The following is a 20,098-nucleotide window of genomic DNA, read 5'->3' on the forward strand; positions in this document are numbered from 1 at the left end:
CGCAGTAGGAGCACGGCGCATGCGCAGTAAGCCGGCGTCGGTGGCGATCGCTGATGACGTCACCAGGCGCCATATTTAAACCCCAGAACTGTCAGCAGTGTTGTGTTTATACACACTGCTGATACTGAGTGTAATTTATACTGCAGCAGATCGGTTTTGGACTCCTGCTGTTCGCTGCCACTCTGCCTGGTATCCTCCTGGTTCCTGGTGAGTAACTGGCCCCAGTTTGGGAGCGCCCCCCCCCCCCCTCTTTTTGCTTCATGGTTTCTGACATTGCTCATCTGGCTCATCCCTGTAGGTCAGCACCAGAATGGAAGCTACTTTGCCCTCCGGTGGTCAGCCCGCCCCTAACAGGTATTGGGGGCTTCTTAGTGGGGGTGTGGGTTATAGGGGGTGGGGGTTGGAACTCAAGTGTTCCTAGCTTCCTGTCTGTTTTTTCTTTGTTTCTTTTGTTTTCAGCCCTCCTCATTCAGAGACTAGGCACTCTTCTCAAAGAAGTGAAAGTCGTTCGAGTTCTCGCCACCGGCACTCTACAGGGAAATCCTGTTCGGGCTCCCATCATCGTAAGGCGTCCACTTCAGCCAGCCACGCACGGAGACCTGACAAAGCAGGTTGCAGGGGCTGTGGCGCTAGTGTCCCGGAAAGGAAGTCCTTCTGTGACGGATGTTTCTCCCAGGCTGCGGGAGAAAGGGATACTTCCGATCAACGCATTGAGGCTATGGTCAAGAGGGTAGTGAAGGACTCTTTGGCCGAGATGGGTGTCAGTCGTTCTCAAGACACTGCAACGGCTTCCCCAAGCCCTTCCCCTGTAGCACTTCAAGTACAGGAAGATTTTGAGTCGGCCCATACAAGCCATCAGTCGATGCTCTTGTCAGGTAGCGACTCTGAAGATGAGGATCCCTGCCTGGGTTTCGAATATGCTTTGGTGCCTTCCCTGGTTAAAGCGGTCAGAGAGACCTTAAACTGGGAGGAGTCAGCTGTTCCCCCTCCCAAACAAAAGAAGTACAAAACAGCTCAACAAGGAGCGTGTTAATTTTCCCTTTCTGGGAGAGTTGGGAGAAATTATTTCGGAGGAGTGGAGAAAGGTGGAACGAAAGAATTCCTTAGTATCCAAGATAGCGAAACTTTACCCCTTCAAATAGGAAGATGTGAAACATCTTGAGTCTCCTCCTCTAGTTGACGCAGCAGTCATGAGACTGGTCAAGCATGTGACCCTTCCCTTAGAGGATACGGTCTCATTTAAAGACCCGTTGGACCGAAGGATGGACTCTGATTTGAAAAGAATCTACCTCACAGCAGGTATGGCCTGCAAGCCAGGCCTGGCTTTAGCCGCTCTATCCAAGGCTATGGAATCTTGGGCTGATGTGGTAGATGAATCGGTCAGATCGGTGTCGGAAGAGGTGGCCAGAAGTGCCCCAATCCAAGAGCTTAGGCTGGCCTCGTCGTTCCTTGGGGAGGCTTCCATAGACCTGATCCATCTATTGGAGTTATGCTGTCCTCGGTCACAGCTAAGAGAGCCCTTTGGCTCCGCCCTTGGGTTGCGGATCCGGCATCAAAGCAAGTTTGGTGCCGTATCCCCTTTGAGGGGTCCTCCCTTTTCGGGAACAAACTTGATGAGGCCATAACCCGGGCTACGGGCGGTAAGTCTGGGTTTCTTCCCCAGGATCGGCGCCAGTTCAACATCAAAAAAAGGACAGCCTAGTAGGAAGTTCGTTCCCGATCGGGCCAGGGAGGCTCGTTCTTATAGACCTGGTCGTGAATTCAACCGAAACTGGAGATCCAGACAGTCTTCCAGGAAGAAATAATAATAAATAGTGCAGCGCTGAACAATCAGACCGAAAACAGAATAATAAAATAACTAAATTATTAGAAAGGGGTCCATGCAATAGGATCAGTCCATACAATGCCCGTGTGATAAAGGGTGAAAAAAGAGGGATCCTAGATGGAACAGTTGGTGCTCTCAGTGCACTAAAATCCACCACCTGCAGAATTGGCCTCTCACCTTCAAAACACTGGAATCAAGCATAAATTCCTTGTGCAGACTGCACAGACTGTGTTCCCAAAACAAACTCCCTCTTAGGCAGATACACCAATCAGCAAGCACTCCAAATCAGTATAACACTTCCTGGGTCCACTTATCCCTTATTGGCTCCGCTCATACACATATATGAAAATACAAATGGGCAGAACCATAGCGTAATACTGATAACTTTTATTCAGAATGCATGAAAATAGACAGCCTCTTACTTGTGAATGGATGGAAAAACGGCATATAAGTAACAGGTTTTCGGCGAGTCCTCCTCGGATCTCACCACTTTCCAGATGGCAGCGGGTGACGTCAGTAGCTCCACCTTCCCCCCGTACGCGTGGCGTCTCCCAATGGGCGGAGACTTCTTCAGCGGTATTAGAGGATGTGCGGGACGTCACCCCTTATAACAGCCGAACCGCCCGCTGATTGGCCGGGCGATCCGTATCTCTTCATTGGTTGATCCAGTTGTCATGGCCACAGGGACGCTAGATTCCCCTGAACAGCGGAAGTAAGCGGAACGATGTGACAATAGACAGCCTGGATCAGAAAAACGGCTTAACCGAATCACTCTAGTAACCTATGCACCCCATTCTGCTATAAACCAGAACAGCAACAAATCGTTGCTAGATTCCTTTCTAGAGAAGCCAATCATTAATAATAAATGCTAATACACTCAGCCAAGCTCCCATCCACATATGAGCCCAGGCTAAGTATATTAAAAACACAAAAACTCCTGGCCATGCATAATCTAAAACTTTAAAAAATGCCAACACAGACTATATCTGTGTATATTGACTCAATAGATATTAGGCATAGAATAAATATGATAAAAGGAATAAATAAGACCCCTTTCATCTCTGCTCCCATGACTATTGTATAAATGGAGCTGAAATGCCCTCAACATAAAAATTGTCTTAAATAATCATCTTTAAAAATCGGAGCTATAGACGTTCCGCTGTCATCTGGATTACAATATAAATATAATAAAATAATAATAAAAAAAACATCAAGTTTAATATATAATCAAATACAACCAAAATATTATAAAAGTATTTAAAATTCAAAACCCCTCCTAATGATCGGAAATAAAACAATTTAAGTCGAAATCGACATTCAACCCCCGGGGGACCCCTACTTTAGTTTCATAAATCCAAAAGGATTCCCGCTTGCTGAGCTGCCTTATAAAATTCCCTCCTCTCCAATGCTTATTAACCCTTTCTACTCCCCAAAATTTTAAGCATCGTGGGTCTTTGTTGTGACATTTTTTAAAATGTTGGGTAACATGATGAGGTGTTTTTCCCTTTTTAATACTCCTTACATGCTCCGCTATCCGGGTTTGTAAAGCCCTCGATGTCCTTCCTATGTACTGCAAACCGCAGTCACATTCTAGCATGTACACCACACCTGTGGTAGAGCATGTAATCAGGTCTTTTATCGTATATGTCTTTCCTGTGGCATTGGCTGTAAATTCCTTCCTTCGTTTGAGGTTGGATTTGGCCGTGCGGCATACCACACATTTTCCACAGGCATAAAATCCTGATAAAAAGGAAAATAATCTGTTGTTATTTTGCACCGGTGGATCAATTACCCCTGGGGCTAAAAGATTCCTAAGTGTAGGTGCTTTTTTATATACAAAGGAGGGTCTGGACGGCAGTGTTGTTCCTAAGATCTTATCTTGCTGTAAGATGGACCAATGTTTATGGATTATCTTTTCAATCTTCTTATACTGGATATTATAAACCAGTATAATCCTTATCCCATCTTCCTTGGTGTTTTGCGTTTTAGGAACGTTAGACAATAGGGAATCTCTCTCAATAGCCTGCACTGTCTTCATATCCTTTTCAAGCTTCTCCATGCAATATCCCTTTTGAGCAAACCTCTCAGCTAATAATTTTGACTGTGAGTCATAATCAGCTGCAGAGGTGCAGTTACGCCTAAGGCGCATGAACTGGCCCTTAGGGATATTGCATAGCCAGGTGTGATGGTGGCAGCTGTCCAACGGGATATAGGAGTTACGGTCAGTGGGTTTTAGGAAGTTACAGGTGGTATACCTATCGCCATCTTTAGAGATGACTAAATCTAGGAACACCACCTTTTCTTGACTCGTGGTCCAAGTTAGCTCGATATTTTTGTCATTCTTATTTAGTTTTTCCATAAATGCACGAAGACCATCCGAGTGTCCATCCCAGACCAGGAACACATCATCAATATATCTCCTGTAACAGAGCATTTCCGGAGGGCGATTGTTAAACACGACCTCTTCCTCCCAGTGGGCCATAAAAAGATTGGCCACACTGGGAGCAAAGCGTGCACCCATCGCCACACCCCTGGTTTGCAAATAATACGTGTTGTTGTACCAGAAATAATTTCTGGACAGACAAAACCAGAGGCTACTCAACAGAAAGCTTCTTAATTTCCTGGGAAGGCTCGAATGTGAAAAAGCCCATTTTACGGCTGCCTCAGCTGCATTGTGGCCAATAATGGTATACAGGGAGCCTACATCCGCTGTAACCAATATTGATGAGGTCGTGCAGGGTAGTTCTTGCAAAATCTGTATGATGTGGTTTGTATCCTTTAGGTAGGCTTCTGTGCTGGTTACTAAAGGTTGGAGATGCACATCAATAAATTGGCCTAATCTAGAGGTCACTGACTCTATGCCGTTAACAATCGGCCTTCCCGGTGGATGCTCCTTATTTTTATGAACCTTTGGCAGAAAATATATAATGGGGGTACGGCAAAATAATGGATCTTCCACCGGGAAGGCCGATTGTTAACGGCATAGAGTCAGTGACCTCTAGATTAGGCCAATTTATTGATGTGCATCTCCAACCTTTAGTAACCAGCACAGAAGCCTACCTAAAGGATACAAAGCACATCATACAGATTTTGCAAGAACTACCCTGCACGACCTCATCAATATTGGTTACAGCGGATGTAGGCTCCCTGTATACCATTATTGGCCACAATGCAGCTGAGGCAGCCGTAAAATGGGCTTTTTCACACTCGAGCCTTCCCAGGAAATTAAGAAGCTTTCTGTTGAGTAGCCTCTGGTTTTGTCTGTCCAGAAATTATTTCTGGTACAACAACACGTATTATTTGCAAACCAGGGGTGTGGCGATGGGTGCACGCTTTGCTCCCAGTGTGGCCAATCTTTTTATGGCCCACTGGGAGGAAGAGGTCGTGTTTAACAATCGCCCTCCGGAACTGCTCTGTTACAGGAGATATATTGATGATGTGTTCCTGGTCTGGGATGGACACTCGGATGGTCTTCGTGCATTTATGGAAAAACTAAATAAGAATGACAAAAATATCGAGCTAACTTGGACCACGAGTCAAGAAAAGGTGGTGTTCCTAGATTTAGTCATCTCTAAAGATGGCGATAGGTATACCACCTGTAACTTCCTAAAACCCACTGACCGTAACTCCTATATCCCGTTGGACAGCTGCCACCATCACACCTGGCTATGCAATATCCCTAAGGGCCAGTTCATGCGCCTTAGGCGTAACTGCACCTCTGCAGCTGATTATGACTCACAGTCAAAATTATTAGCTGAGAGGTTTGCTCAAAAGGGATATTGCATGGAGAAGCTTGAAAAGGATATGAAGACAGTGCAGGCTATTGAGAGAGATTCCCTATTGTCTAACGTTCCTAAAAAGCAAAACACCAAGGAAGATGGGATAAGGATTATACTGGATTATAATATCCAGTATAAGAAGATTGAAAAGATAATCAATAAACATTGGTCCATCTTACAGCAAGATAAGATCTTAGGAACAACACTGCCGTCCAGACCCTCCTTTGTATATAAAAAAGCACCTACACTTAGGAATCTTTTAGCCCCAGGGGTAATTGATCCACCGGTGCAAAATAACAACAGATTATTTTCCTTTTTATCAGGATTTTATGCCTGTGGAAAATGTGTGGTATGCCGCATGGCCAAATCCAACCTCAAACGAAGGAAGGAATTTACAGCCAATGCCACAGGAAAGACATATACGATAAAAGACCTGATTACATGCTCTACCACAGGTGTGGTGTACATGCTAGAATGTGACTGCGGTTTGCAGTACATAGGAAGGACATCGAGGGCTTTACAAACCCGGATAGCGGAGCATGTAAGGAGTATTAAAAAGGGAAAAACACCTCATCATGTTACTCAACATTTTAAAAAATGTCACAACAAAGACCCACGATGCTTAAAATTTTGGGGAGTAGAAAGGGTTAATAAGCATTGGAGAGGAGGGAATTTTATAAGGCAGCTCAGCAAGCGGGAATCCTTTTGGATTTATGAAACTAAAGTAGGGGTCCCCCGGGGGTTGAATGTCGATTTCGACTTAAATTGTTTTATTTCCGATCGTTAGGAGGGGTTTTGAATTTTAAATACTTTTATAATATTTAGGTTGTATTTGATTATATATTAAACTTGATGTTTTTTTATTATTATTTTATTATATTTATATTGTAATCCAGATGACAGCGGAACGTCTATAGCTCCGATTTTTAAAGATGATTATTTAAGACAATTTTTATGTTGAGGGCATTTCAGCTCCATTTATACAATAGTCATGGGAGCAGAGATGAAAGGGGTCTTATTTATTCCTTTTATCATATTTATTCTATGCCTAATATCTATTGAGTCAATATACACAGATATAGTCTGTGTTGGCATTTTTTAAAGTTTTAGATTATGCATGGCCAGGAGTTTTTGTGTTTTTAATATACTTAGCCTGGGCTCATATGTGGATGGGAGCTTGGCTGAGTGTATTAGCATTTATTATTAATGATTGGCTTCTCTAGAAAGGAATCTAGCACCGATTTGTTGCTGTTCTGGTTTATAGCAGAATGGGGTGCATAGGTTACTAGAGTGATTCGGTTAAGCCGTTTTTCTGATCCAGGCTGTCTATTGTCACATCGTTCCGCTTACTTCCGCTGTTCAGGGGAATCTAGCGTCCCTGTGGCCATGACAACTGGATCAACCAATGAAGAGATACGGATCGCCCGGCCAATCAGCGGGCGGTTCGGCTGTTATAAGGGGTGACGTCCCGCACATCCTCTAATACCGCTGAAGAAGTCTCCGCCCATTGGGAGACGCCACGCGTACGGGGGGAAGGTGGAGCTACTGACGTCACCCGCTGCCATCTGGAAAGTGGTGAGATCCGAGGAGGACTCGCCGAAAACCTGCTACTTATATGCCGTTTTTCCATCCATTCACAAGTAAGAGGCTGTCTATTTTCATGCATTCTGAATAAAAGTTATCAGTATTACGCTATGGTTCTGCCCATTTGTATTTTCATATATGTGTATGAGCGGAGCCAATAAGGGATAAGTGGACCCAGGAAGTGTTATACTGATTTGGAGTGCTTGCTGATTGGTGTATCTGCCTAAGAGGGAGTTCGTTTTGGGAACACAGTCTGTGCAGTCTGCACAAGGAATTTATGCTTGATTCCAGTGTTTTGAAGGTGAGAGGCCAATTCTGCAGGTGGTGGATTTTAGTGCACTGAGAGCACCAACTGTTCCATCTAGGATCCCTCTTTTTTCACCCTTTATCACACGGGCATTGTATGGACTGATCCTATTGCATGGACCCCTTTCTAATAATTTAGTTATTTTATTATTCTGTTTTCGGTCTGATTGTTCAGCGCTGCACTATTTATTATTATTTTTTCCTGCTTACTGGTTTTATAGTTTGGCCTGAGTGTTCAGCAGCTTCAAACTTATTTGCATTTTCTGTGCGCTGATATTTTCTATACTTGTTTTATAGTCTTCCAGGAAGACGACGAAGAATGTCTCCTCAGGGGACCACGAGCCCACTAAGTCTTTTTGAAGGTGGGCCCGCTCAGGCATGTCAAGTGGGTGCGCGTCTACGCTCCTTCCGTCATGTCTGGGCGGCTTTGATTCAGGACCCCTGGGCCGTCAGGACGGTGTCCTCAGGCCACAATTGGGTCTTCAAGGAGATGCCAGGCTCAAGGTTCCTGCCTACTGCCATACCATTCCTAGAAGAAAGGCGTCAGATTTTATTTTCTTACGTCGAATCTCTTATTGTCCAAGGGGCTGTCATCTCCGTTCCAGAGTCCGAGCGAGGCCAAGGAATATACTCTCCGCTTTTTCTGGTCCAAAAGAAAACCGGATCATGGAGACCAGTCATAGATTTGACCTTTTTGAACAAATTTATAAAAAAAGAAAGGTTCAAAATGGAGACCCTGTTGTCCATACAGCAATCAGTCCAGCCGGCCGATTGGATGGTGTCCATCGACTTGAAGGACGCTTACTTTCATGTCCCTGTGGCCGAAGATTTTCAAAGGTTTCTCCGGTTCGAAGTGGGAGGATTACATCTTCAATTTATCTTTCTCCCATTCGGGCTCTCAACATCTCCACGGACCTTTTCAAAAATCTTATTGGCCGCAGTAGCCCTGCTGAGATTGAGAGGTATCCGACTTCACCATTATTTGGACGATCTCCTCCTGTTGTCCCAAGACAGAGATCAACTATTAATTCATCTGGAGCAGGTTGTGTCCACTCTCTAGAAGTTTGGATGGTTACTCAACGAGGAGAAGAGCCACCTGATTCCAACTCAGTCCCTGATCTACTTGGGCGCCCTGTTCGACACAGAGAAGGCGACTATCTCTCTTCCAGAGGAGAAAATAGGGACACTCCGAGACAGGATTCGCTTTGCCCTCTCATCCTCTCATCTTCAGGCACGTCAATGCCTGAAGGTGGTCGGGACTATGGTCGCAGTAGTCCCCATGGTGAAGTGGGCCCTGTGGAGGATGAGACCCTTTCAGAAGGGATTCCTACAGCAATGGGATACGTGGCATCTGGATGAACGCATCTTCCTAACCCCTTCCATGAGAGCGAGTCTCCGATGGTGGTTATGCAGAGACCACCTGCTGAACTGCCACTCTCTGAAGCCAGCTCCGTGGGTAGTGATCACCTCGGACGCCAGCAACATAGGCTGGGGTGCCCACTGTTTGTCGGAGGTGGCGCAGGGCAGGTGGGAGTTTTCCACTCAGGGAATAGTGTCCAACATACTGGAACTCCGAGCAGCATTCCAAGCTCTACGAGCATTTTCTCACCTAACAAAAGACCAACCTGTCATGCTACCTCTGGACAACACCTCAGCAGTAGCATACATCAGGAAGCAGGGGGGAACGCGCAGCTGGTCCCTATTGAGGGAAGTGGAACCGATTATGTCCTGGGCACAAAGAAATCTCTCGAATCTTTCAGCGGTTTATGTTCCAGGAGTCCAGAATTTCAAAGCAGACTTCCTGTCCAGAGTAGACCTGGACAACAACGAGTGGTCCCTTCACAGGGAAACATTCGACTGGATCCTAACATTGGGGTTCTCTCCAGAGGTAGACCTCTTCGCCTCCCCCTGCAAATACAAACTGCCGAAGTACTATACAAGATTCAGAGATCCACAAGCATCAGGGATGGATGCACTCTCGGATCAGTGGAGATTCCACAGGGCATACGCCTTCCCACCAATTCCGATTGTGTTACAGTTTCTTCGGAGACTCAGGTTGGAGCCAGTGGAGGTAGTGGCGGTGATTCCCTTCTGGCCGAACAGGCCATGGTTTCCCCTTCTGACGCTACTCAGTGTCCGAGACCCAATCCCGCTACCCTTCAGACCGGATCTGTTGTCCCAGGGGTCTGTACTCCATCCATGCCCAGCCCATCTACATCTGAGGGTCTGGATGTTGAAAGGAGGAGGTTACAGGCTTTCGGCTGTCCGGAAACGGCGATTTCTACGTTGCTTAGTGCCAGAAGAAACTCAACGAACAGAGTTTAACAGAGAATCTGGGAAAATTTTTCTGCACAGTTGGCTGCAAGGCCTGATCCTCAATCTTCCATTAAGATCCAGGATGTATTGAGCTTTCTGCAATCAGGATTGGATTTGCCGCTATCGGTGAGTTCGCTCAGAGTCCAGGTTTCGGCTATTTCCGCTTTCACGGGGATCTCCTGGGCCAGTCATGCCTTAATATGTCAATTCTTTAAAGGAGCAGTAAGAATCAGACCTCAAAGAAAACCTAGGTTTCCCAAGTGGGATCTGCCTCTAGTTCTGGATTTCCTGTCGGATCGGATTCAAGACATGTTCGAATCCTTGACCATAAGGGAACTTACTCTGGTAACAGTATTTCTGGTAGCTGTAACCTCAGCAAAAAGAGTGTCATTTTTTCCTGACAGAGTGGTGCTCATTCCCATGCTGGATGCGAGACCAAAAAGGACTTCTGTCTTCCATGAAAACATCGAAACAGTATTACCGACCTTTAGACAGGAAGAAGAATCCTCGGTTCATCCGCTGGATGTTGGGAAATGTATTAAGAAATATTTGGAAGTCACTTCTTTTAGAAAATCGGAACATCTTTTCGTTACCTTCTATGGTAAAAACAAAGGTTCAAGGGCCTCGACGAGATCCATTTCCTCTTGGATAATTCAGACCATCCAGTGGGCTTATAGGGCTAAGGGCTTGACCCCTCCAGCAGTAGTTACAGCTCATTCGACGCGGAGCATCTCTACCTCCTGGGCAGTTTCCAGACATGTGGCTCCTGAAGTCATCTGTAGAGCAGTGTCATAGTCCTCTATTAACACGTTTTTGTCCCATTACTGTGTTGAGCCAGCGGCTCTTTCGTCTGTGAATTTTGGTTTGCAAGTCCTGTCTGTTTGACAAAATGCATTAAACTTTTCTGTTCAGCACCTGCCCACCATGTGTGTACGGCGAGTTATTTCCCGATACGTATGCTGCCATGGAGTCTGTCAGGAAAACGGAAAATTTATATCAAATACTTACCGTAATTTTCCTTTCCTGATGGACTCCATGGCAGCAGGAGTTCCCTCCCGGATTTCTGTGGAGGATAGTTACAGAACACGTGTGCTGAACAGGAGCAAAGATTTATGGGAGTGAGGTCCTATGGGTAGGTTTGGAGGCGGGGCCAAACCCGATACGTATGCTGCCATGGAGTCCATCAGGAAAGGAAAATTACAGTAAGTATTTGATATAAATTTTCCGTTATAATGTTTGGGGGTTCGAAGTAGTTTTCTAGCAAAAAATACTGATTTTAACTTGTAAACAAAAAGTGTCAAAAATAGGCCCAGTCTTGAAGTGGTTAAAGAGACCCTGTCAACAGACTATCTTCTCATAGGATTATACAGTATCTCACAAAAATGAGTACACCCCTCACATTTTTGTACATTTTTATTAAATTTTTTCATGTGACAACACTGAAGAAATTACACTTTGCTACAATGTAAAGTAGTGAGTGTACAGCTTGTATAACAGTGTACATTTGCTGCCCCCTCAAAATAGCTCAACACACAGCCATCAATGTCTAAACAACAAAAATGAGTACACCCCTAACTGAAAATGTCCAAATTGGACCCAATTAGCCATTTTACCTCCCCGGTGTCATGTAAATTATTAGTGTTACAAGGTCTCAGGTGTGAATGGGGAGCAGGTGTGTTAAATTTGGTGTTATCGCTCTCACTCTCTCATACTGGACGTTCAACATGGCACCTCATGGCAAAGAACTATCTGCGGATCTGAAAAAAAGAATTGTTGCTCTACATAAAGATAGCCTAGGCTATAAGAAGATTGCCAAGATCCTGAAACTGAGCTGCAGCACGGTGGCCAAGACCATACAGTGGTTTAACAGGACAGGTTCCACTCAGAACAGGCCTCCCCATGGTCGATCAAAGCAGTTGAGTGCACGTGCCCAGCGTCATATCCAGAGGTTGTCTTTGGGAAAAAGATGTATGATTGCTGCCAGCATTGCTGCAGATGTTGAAGGGGTGGGGGGTCAGCCAGTCAGTGCTAAGACCATATGCCGCACACTACATCAAATTGGTCTGCATGGCTGTCATCCTAGAAGGAAGCCTCTTCTAAAGATTATTCACAAGAAAGCCTGCAAACCGTTTGCTGAAGACAAGCAGACTAAGGACATGCATTACTGGAACCATGTCCAGTGTTCTGATGAGACCAAAATAAACGTATTTGGTTCAGATGGTGTCAAGTGTGTGTGGAGGCAACCAGGTGAGGAGTACAAAGAAAAGTGTGTCATGCCTACAGTCAAGCATGGTGGTGGGAGTGTCATGGTCTGGGGCTGCATGCGTGCTGCCGTCACTGGGGAGCTACAGTTCATTGAGGGAACCATGAATGCCAACATGTGCTCTGACATACTGAAGCAGAGCAGGATCTCCTCCCTTCGGGCAGTATTCCAACATGATAATGACCCCAAACAAACCTCCAAGAGGACCACTGCCTTGCTAGAGAAGCTGACGGTAAATGTGATGGGCTAGTAAAGCATGTCTCCAGGCATAAACCCTATTGAGCATATGTGGAGCATCCTCAAATAGAAGGTGGAGGAGCGCAAGGTCTCTAACATCCACTTGCTCCACGATATCGTCATGGAGGAGTTTAAGAGGACTCCAGTGGCAACCTGTGAAGCTCTGGTGAACTCCATGCCCAAGAGGGTTAAGGCAGTGCTGGAAAATAATGGTGGTCACACAAAATATTGACACTTTGGGCCCAATTTAGACATTTTCAGTTAGGGGTGTAATCACTTTTGTTGTCAGCGGTTTAGACATTAATGGTTGTATGCTGAGTTTTTTTGAGGGGACATCAAATTTACACTGTTATACAAGCTGTACACTCACTGCTTTACATTGTAGCAAAGTGTCATTTCTTCAGTGTTGTCACATGAAAAGATATAATAAAATATTTACAAAAATGTGAGGGGTGTACTCACTTTTATGCGATACTGTATATACAATGGAAGATCAAAAAGAAGAAGCCTATGTTCCACCGAATAACTAAGATACATTTTTTCTTTTAGATAACTAAGTGAACTTGTTACTTTTACCTGAACGTCCTGCATTCCTTAAAGAGACCATGTCGCCTGACCAATCCTTCTAATCAAAATCTTCTTGTAAGTTTATATGTGCATTAAAAAATGTTTTGAATGTTATTCACCTTTAAAAGCTTCCCTTGTGTAGGCATCATAGGTGTGCGCAGAGGGTGTGCCAGGTGTGCATGAGCACACCCTAATCACTATGTGCATTGTGGATTCCCCCTATTTCCCAGCTCCCCCCCCCCTGTTGGCCTCCCGCCCGGCCGTGCTGCTGGCTTTCCTCCTCTCCTTTCTGCCCGGCTGCTGCGGGGGATATTTCAGGATGGAGAGCGGGGGAATGGGCTAGTAAATGGTTTATTTTCTAAATGAACACAGTGAACACACTTGCTCACTGTGTCCATTCATACCTGAAGCATAGTAAACTGGGTTTACTATGCTTCAGTTTGTAAATGAACAGGAAGCCACTTAGCACTTCCCATTCATTTGCTGTCCCGTTCAGCTGTGGCTTCAGAGAAAGGCATGTACGTTTGAGTTTTAGGGTGCACACCCTAATGCAATAGGCTGCGCACACATATGGTAGGAATCCAAAAGCCCTGAGCCTGCTGCTGAATGACACCATCTTGAATGTGGTGTGAGCATCCTCGGCAGAGATTTTACTCAAGTTATAATCTTTAGTATTGCCATTTGCTCTGCCCCCAGAGGCTAACCAAAATGTATGTAGGGAGGCGAGGGAAGGAGTGGAGGAGTGGAAGAGGTGGAGGTGAGGGTGGGAACTGTGCTTGGGAACTGACTATTTTTACTAGTTCAAAGATGCATTGCAAGTGAATAACAAATATGGAAAAGAATAATACTGCAAGTAAGCACTTAAAATACATTTTCTGTGCTGTTACTATAATATTTCTTAAGGCTGGTGACAGGATCACTTTAATAAACTAAGGAGAATGAGCAAAGTACAGAAAACCAATGCAACCAGTCAGCTAGGACTAGTCCTATCACAAGGCACACTAAAACTTTCATCTCTAGTGGCATGTTCTTGGAACCCTACTTATAACTTAAACAGATTCCTATGTCCTCAAGAGGTACACAAGCAGAAGACAATCAATTTTTTTATGTATTTGGTAGAATGGGGAAGAGTTGAAAACCTCCATCAGATTTCTGAAATGCCATCTAAATTTGGTAGATAGCCCATTATTTCCCATCCCTGAGACCTTAAAGAAAGTCAGTGAAAACTCTCAAATAGGGACACATTTAGAAATAAAAAATCTCATTGAGATTCTAATGCTTCCACACAAAATGCTTTTAACCACTTTAATACCGGAGGATTTTCCTGCTTAACGTCCAGGCCACTTTTTTCAACTTGGCACTGCGCGACTTTAACTGACAATTGCAGGGTCATGCCAATGCCGTACCAAAACAAAATTTACGTCCCTTTTTTTCCACAAACAGAGCTTTCATTTGGCGGTATTTGATCACCTCTGCACCTTTCATTTTTTGCGATAATAATAAAAAAAGAGCAAAAATTTTGCGAAAAAATTGACATTTTATACTTTGACAGTTAAAAAATATCCAATATATTCAATTTTTGTCATATATTTAGGCCAAAATGTATTTAGCTACATGTCTTTGACAAAAAAATTCTCAATGAGCTTATTTTTAACCACTTTAAGACCAGAAGATTTTACCCCATTCCTGACCAGGCTATATTTTGTGATTCGGCACTGCGTTACTTTAACGGACAATTGCGCGGTAATGCGACACTGTACACAAATTATATTTATGTCCTTTTTCCCCACAAATAGAGCTTTCTTTTGGTGGTATTTGATCACCTGTGCAATTTTTAATTTTTGGAAAAAAGAGCGACAATTTGGAAAAAAAAAAACATTCTGACATATAACATTCCCCAAAAATGCCTGGGCATCCTGGTTGAAAAAGGCTGTGGGTTTATTTCAGAATCCTGTCCTGCATCCCAAGCAGGTATTCTCAGATCCTCAGAAGGGACTAAGGAGCTTTATACATTACAACAACATCTGCATAAGAAAAAATCTGATAAGCTGAGCTAGTAGTCTGTACTTAACCTATGTCTCATGGTTTGATTTATACTTTTGACTGGAGTGTTTCTGTTAATTAGCATTTTTGGGCCTCGTTCTGAAAGTAATAACTTCTTGGCAACCCTGCTCATCATTTGACTTCAGTATACTGAGCCATTGATCTGAAACGAGTTTGCAGAGTTTGTTACTTTACTTGCAGCATCATCATCCAGGTACATGAAAGGTATTTAGGCAAGGGGAATTTTCAGAAGGAGCCACTAATGTTTCTATCAGTTTTTTATCCACTTCACCAGACAAATAGTGTCCTAAGTGACACTTTTTTGGGGGCCAGTGACATTAGTACAGTGATCAGTGCTAAAAATATGCACTGTTACTGTACTAATGACACTGGCAGGGAAGGGGTTAACATCAGGGGTGATCAAAGGGTTAAATGTGTCCCTAAGGCACTGATGGCGAACTTTGGCACCCCAGATGTTTAGAAACTACAGTTTCCCAAGATGCTAAATTACACTGCAGGGTGCATGAGCATCATGGGAAATGTAGTTCAAAAACATCTGGGGTGCCAAGGTTTGTCATCAGTGACCTAGGAGGTGCTTACTAATTGTGTGGGGCTTGCTCTGACTGGGAGCAGGAACACAACATCTCTATCTTCTCCCCTGTCAGAACAGCGATCTGTCTTGTTTACATAAGCAGACCGCCGTTCTACCTCTCTCAGGAATGATCGACGGTGGCCGGCGGTGGCCGGCGGTGGCCGGCGGTGGCCGGCGGACATCTAGTGGCTATTGCACGGGATGACGTAGAGGCATGCGATTTTGCACAATAGAGCCGACCTGCCGCAGTACATGTACGTTAGGTGGTCGGCAGGTGGTTAATTCTTACTTGCAGTGTTTTCCCTGTCCATGAACAATTTTGATTGAATGCAACGTGCCTCTGAGCTCTCTAGGGAATTGACACTCAAGAAAGTGTCAATTCCCTAGTACAGACTCCTCCCTCCTTGCACATCATAGTCCCTCCTCTTTTAGGGTTGTCTAATTACTGTCTGTTCTGGCCCTACCCTTTCACCCCTTCCATCACCTCCCTACATATGGCTGAATGCTGTCACTTGAGGACGAGTTATTCCCTGGCACAATCCCCTCCCTTTGTCAATGCAAGCGACCTCTCCTCTTCCAAGAGTATCTAACTTCTCTCTGTGCTGACCTAGCTCACCGATACCAATTACCGATACCTATTTTTAGTGTCACGTGACAGTTTTTTAGGCCTCGTTCACACCATACATGCAAGGAAACTGATGGGAAAATTGCACAGATTTCACTTGCAGAGACATCAGTTTCACATCAGTTTTCATGTGCGTTTCAGTGAGTATTTACAGCCTGTTCACATATATGCGGGCAAGCCACAGTGCGATTTAAGGCAGTTTCTGTCTCACACGCTTTCATTCGCATCGCACTGCAACCAGCCCACACATACAGTATGTGAACCGGGTCTGAAGGTATAGCTTTTAGTATCAGGGCAATTGCACGAGGACAAGTACTTGTCCAAATGCTTTTTCTTGCACCAATACCATTATCGATGTTAGTACAGCACCAAAAGAAACGACTGTGTAGTTTTAATTGAGTCTGCTGGGGCTGCTGATATCACATCCAAGATGGCAGCACTCAATGGCAGTCTCAGGACTATTACATGTCTACACTAGGGAGGCTTTTACAGGAAAAAAATCATGCCTACATTATACTAATTGCACCCATAACTTTATAGGAAGATTGTTGTTGAAAAAAATGACGACAGGGTCCCTTCAACCTCTTCAGCTCCCCTTCATGACCAGGCCATTTTTTGTGATACGGCACTGCGCTACTTTAACTGACAATTGCGACACTGTACCTAAGTAACAGTTATGCCCCTTTTTTCCCCACAAATGGAGCTTTCTTTTGGTGGTATTTGATCATCTCTGCATTTTTTGTTTTTTTGTGCTATAAACAAAAAAAAGACCAACAACTTTGAAAAAAAAAAAAAAAAAAAAAACAATACTTTTTCATTTCTGCTCCAAATCATATCCAATAAAAAGAAGTAAAAAACAAAGCAAAACACATTTCTTCATCAATTTAGGCCAATATGTATTCTGCTACATATTTTTGGTAAAAATAATCTCAATAAGCATATATTGATTAATTTGCACAAAAGTTATAGCATCTAAAAACTATGGAATATATACAGGTATTTGTATTTATTTTTTACTAGTAATGGCAGCAATCAGCGACCTATAGCAGGACTGTGATATTGCAGCAGACAAATCAGACACTTAAGCTTGATACACACTATTCAACTTTTGTTGGTAGATTTCCTTCAGATTTACCTTTTCTATGTAGTGCAAGGGTCTGCCAGATTGCATACAAATTGAAATGTTTAGTTTTGACCTCATATTATATGGTTTTGGTAAGTCTAAAGGAAAAAGTCTTCAGAAAATCTTCTAGTGTGTATGGCCTATAATGGTCACTTTTGACACTTTTTTTGACACTAATACAGTGATCAGTGCTAGAAATATGCACTGTCACTGTACTAATGACACTGGAAGGGAAGGGGTTGACATCAGGGACGATCAAAGGGTTAACTGTGTGCCTAGGGAGTGCTTACTAACTGTAGGGGAGGTGCTTGTACTATGGGAATGCGGAGATCTGTGTTCCTGCTTTGTAGGAACACAGGATTACTACCTTCCCTTCTTACAGAACGGCGATCTGCCTTGTTTACATAGGCAGGCTGCCGTTCCGCTTCTCTCCTGAACGATCAGCGGGTCCCGGCAGACATAGAGTCTGCCTGACCCACTAATTGGATTCTGCTGTGTCCAATCACAGCAGGGGTGGGTCGCTGGTGACGTGCATGCGCGCCCCAGCCCGGAAGTGCAGGATCACCTACAGGTAAGTGATTCTGCACAGGAGTACAGTAAATGGACGGCAAGCGATTAGGGTGAACACAAATCGTTATTGATGTAAATTGGAAATCATATGGATCTCCCATGGGGCACAGAAAAAAGTTGTGCATAAGAAAAAGGAATACCTGCACATTGAAGATAGCATTACTGTAGATTGCACACTTAGATGACAGGTCCCCTTTAACCAAACCTGTGTCATTTTTTAATTTTTTTATTGAATCTGCAAAAAACCCATCTGGCTGCAACGCCTGGGGCTCTGCTTATTTTAAAGATAATGTTTCCTTTCTCCTACAGTATCACATGCAATGCACTCCTCTAGTATTTTATCTTAATTTATGCAAATGTTCTTTCTCTACCATACAGTATTATTATTTCTGAGCTGCGTGATACATTGATGAGATCCTCTGTACCTTTTACTGGGAACTTGCTATTATATATTATCTAATTATCTCTCACAGACGGTTGTGCTGCTCTGGCAAATGTATATTAGTTATAAATAAGTGATGATACAAAATAATAATCTCTTCAACAGCATTCGGGAACAACATATTAAACCCGCTCACCAACTTGTTACCGCATTCTGTAATTCTGCAACTTGGCAAAAACTGGGAAGTCGTCATCTAAATTAGAGGGAAATTTTCACTTGGTTGACAATTTATAGTATTCTAAGTATATAAAAAAAAAATCACATTTTCACCCCAGAAAATAAAAAGATCAGAAATGCCTCTTTATCACACTGCAATAGAATTTGTCATTAAAGAAATTACTTTAACCAGTTGCCGACTGCCCGCCACAGTTTTACTGCAGGAAGGTGGCTCGGCTGCACAAACCGCCGTAACCGCCGGTTCTGATTCGGTTCAGAACCGATTAGTCATCAGGCCAATGATTTTTGGCCTAGACCTGGTAATGGGTTCTGACTATTTGCAGAATGTCCTGTGCCCGTGTAATGTAAACACAGGCACAGGAAATTATGCAATCTCCTCTCCTGGGCATACCACACCCTTACTGGTATCGTTTTTTACAGCTTTCATGTAAAACCAATCCTAGCAGATAATTAGCCGTTAGACTGCTTTTACAAGCAGTGGGAGGGGTATACTCCCACGGTTTTCTAGGGACCTTCTGTCCCACCAGGTAACCAGAGACTGCAGCCGGTGGTTCCGTCATCTGACCATAGAGCTGATTGGAGACCAGAATGTCTCCAATCATCTCTCTGGCCTAAGATGGCGGAAGCTACAAATATAAACAGTGCCACTGGGAATTTTGAAAAGCATCTTATCACGCCAATCTTGGTGTGGTCAGATGCTTTAAGGGCAGAAGAGAGATCTAGAGTCTAATAGACCCAAATTTTTTTTAAAAAGAGTACCTGTCACTACTTATTGCTATCATAGAGGATATTTAAATCCCTTGAGATAACAACAACAACAACAACAAAAACGAAAGGGAAGGTATCAAAATAAAATAAAAAGGCAAAATAAATAATAATAAAAAACAAATTCAAGCTCCCCTGTCCCTCTGTGTTTGCGAGCAAAGGCATTGGTCTGGTGTCATATGTAAACAGCAATTGCAGCATGCATGTGAGGTATCACTGTAAACGTCAGATCGAGGGCAGTAATTCTTGCAGTAGACCTCCTCAGTAAATCTAAAGTGGTAGAGGGGCGTGGTCTGGACATGGCCGGCTGAGGACGTCTTTCTGCTGAGCTCCGTGCCTTTCCTCCCCAGCCCGACTAAAATCAGCCTTGGCAGTGAGATATGCGGACGTCCAAGAAGAGGAAAACCAAGGGGACCTCTGGAGGAGCCGGGACATCGACGAAGTCGCGTCCCTCGGGGGAGATACAGCGCTTTTTTGTGGCTTCCCAACCCTCTTCTCCCGTGGGCAATATGGCGGCGGTGGAGAGCCCTGGGCCATCTGGCGGGAACGACATGGCGGCCTCCCCTGTGTCCTCAGCAGACACAGCTCTGACCACTCCTGCAGCCTTCCGCCCGTTGCCGACCGGCATGGTTCCATCGCTGGGCATGGACGAGGAATTGCGGACTATTTTACGTTCCCTGCCTAGCACGCGGGACATTGAATCTATTGTCGGCCGCCTGGAGGCCGCGCACCGGCGGGAGGTGCAACAAGTGCGGAAGGAGGTGCAACAGGTGGCGGACAGGGTGTCCTCCGGAGAAGCGGCGTTGTCCGCTATGGACGCTCGCCTTCTGGCTGTGGAGCGGACCCAGGCAGCACACAGGGACACTGCTATGGCCATGCAACTT

This window comes from Pelophylax lessonae (genome assembly GCF_965119305.1).
Source record: "Pelophylax lessonae genome assembly, chromosome: 4".
Lineage (NCBI taxonomy): Eukaryota > Metazoa > Chordata > Amphibia > Anura > Ranidae > Pelophylax > Pelophylax lessonae.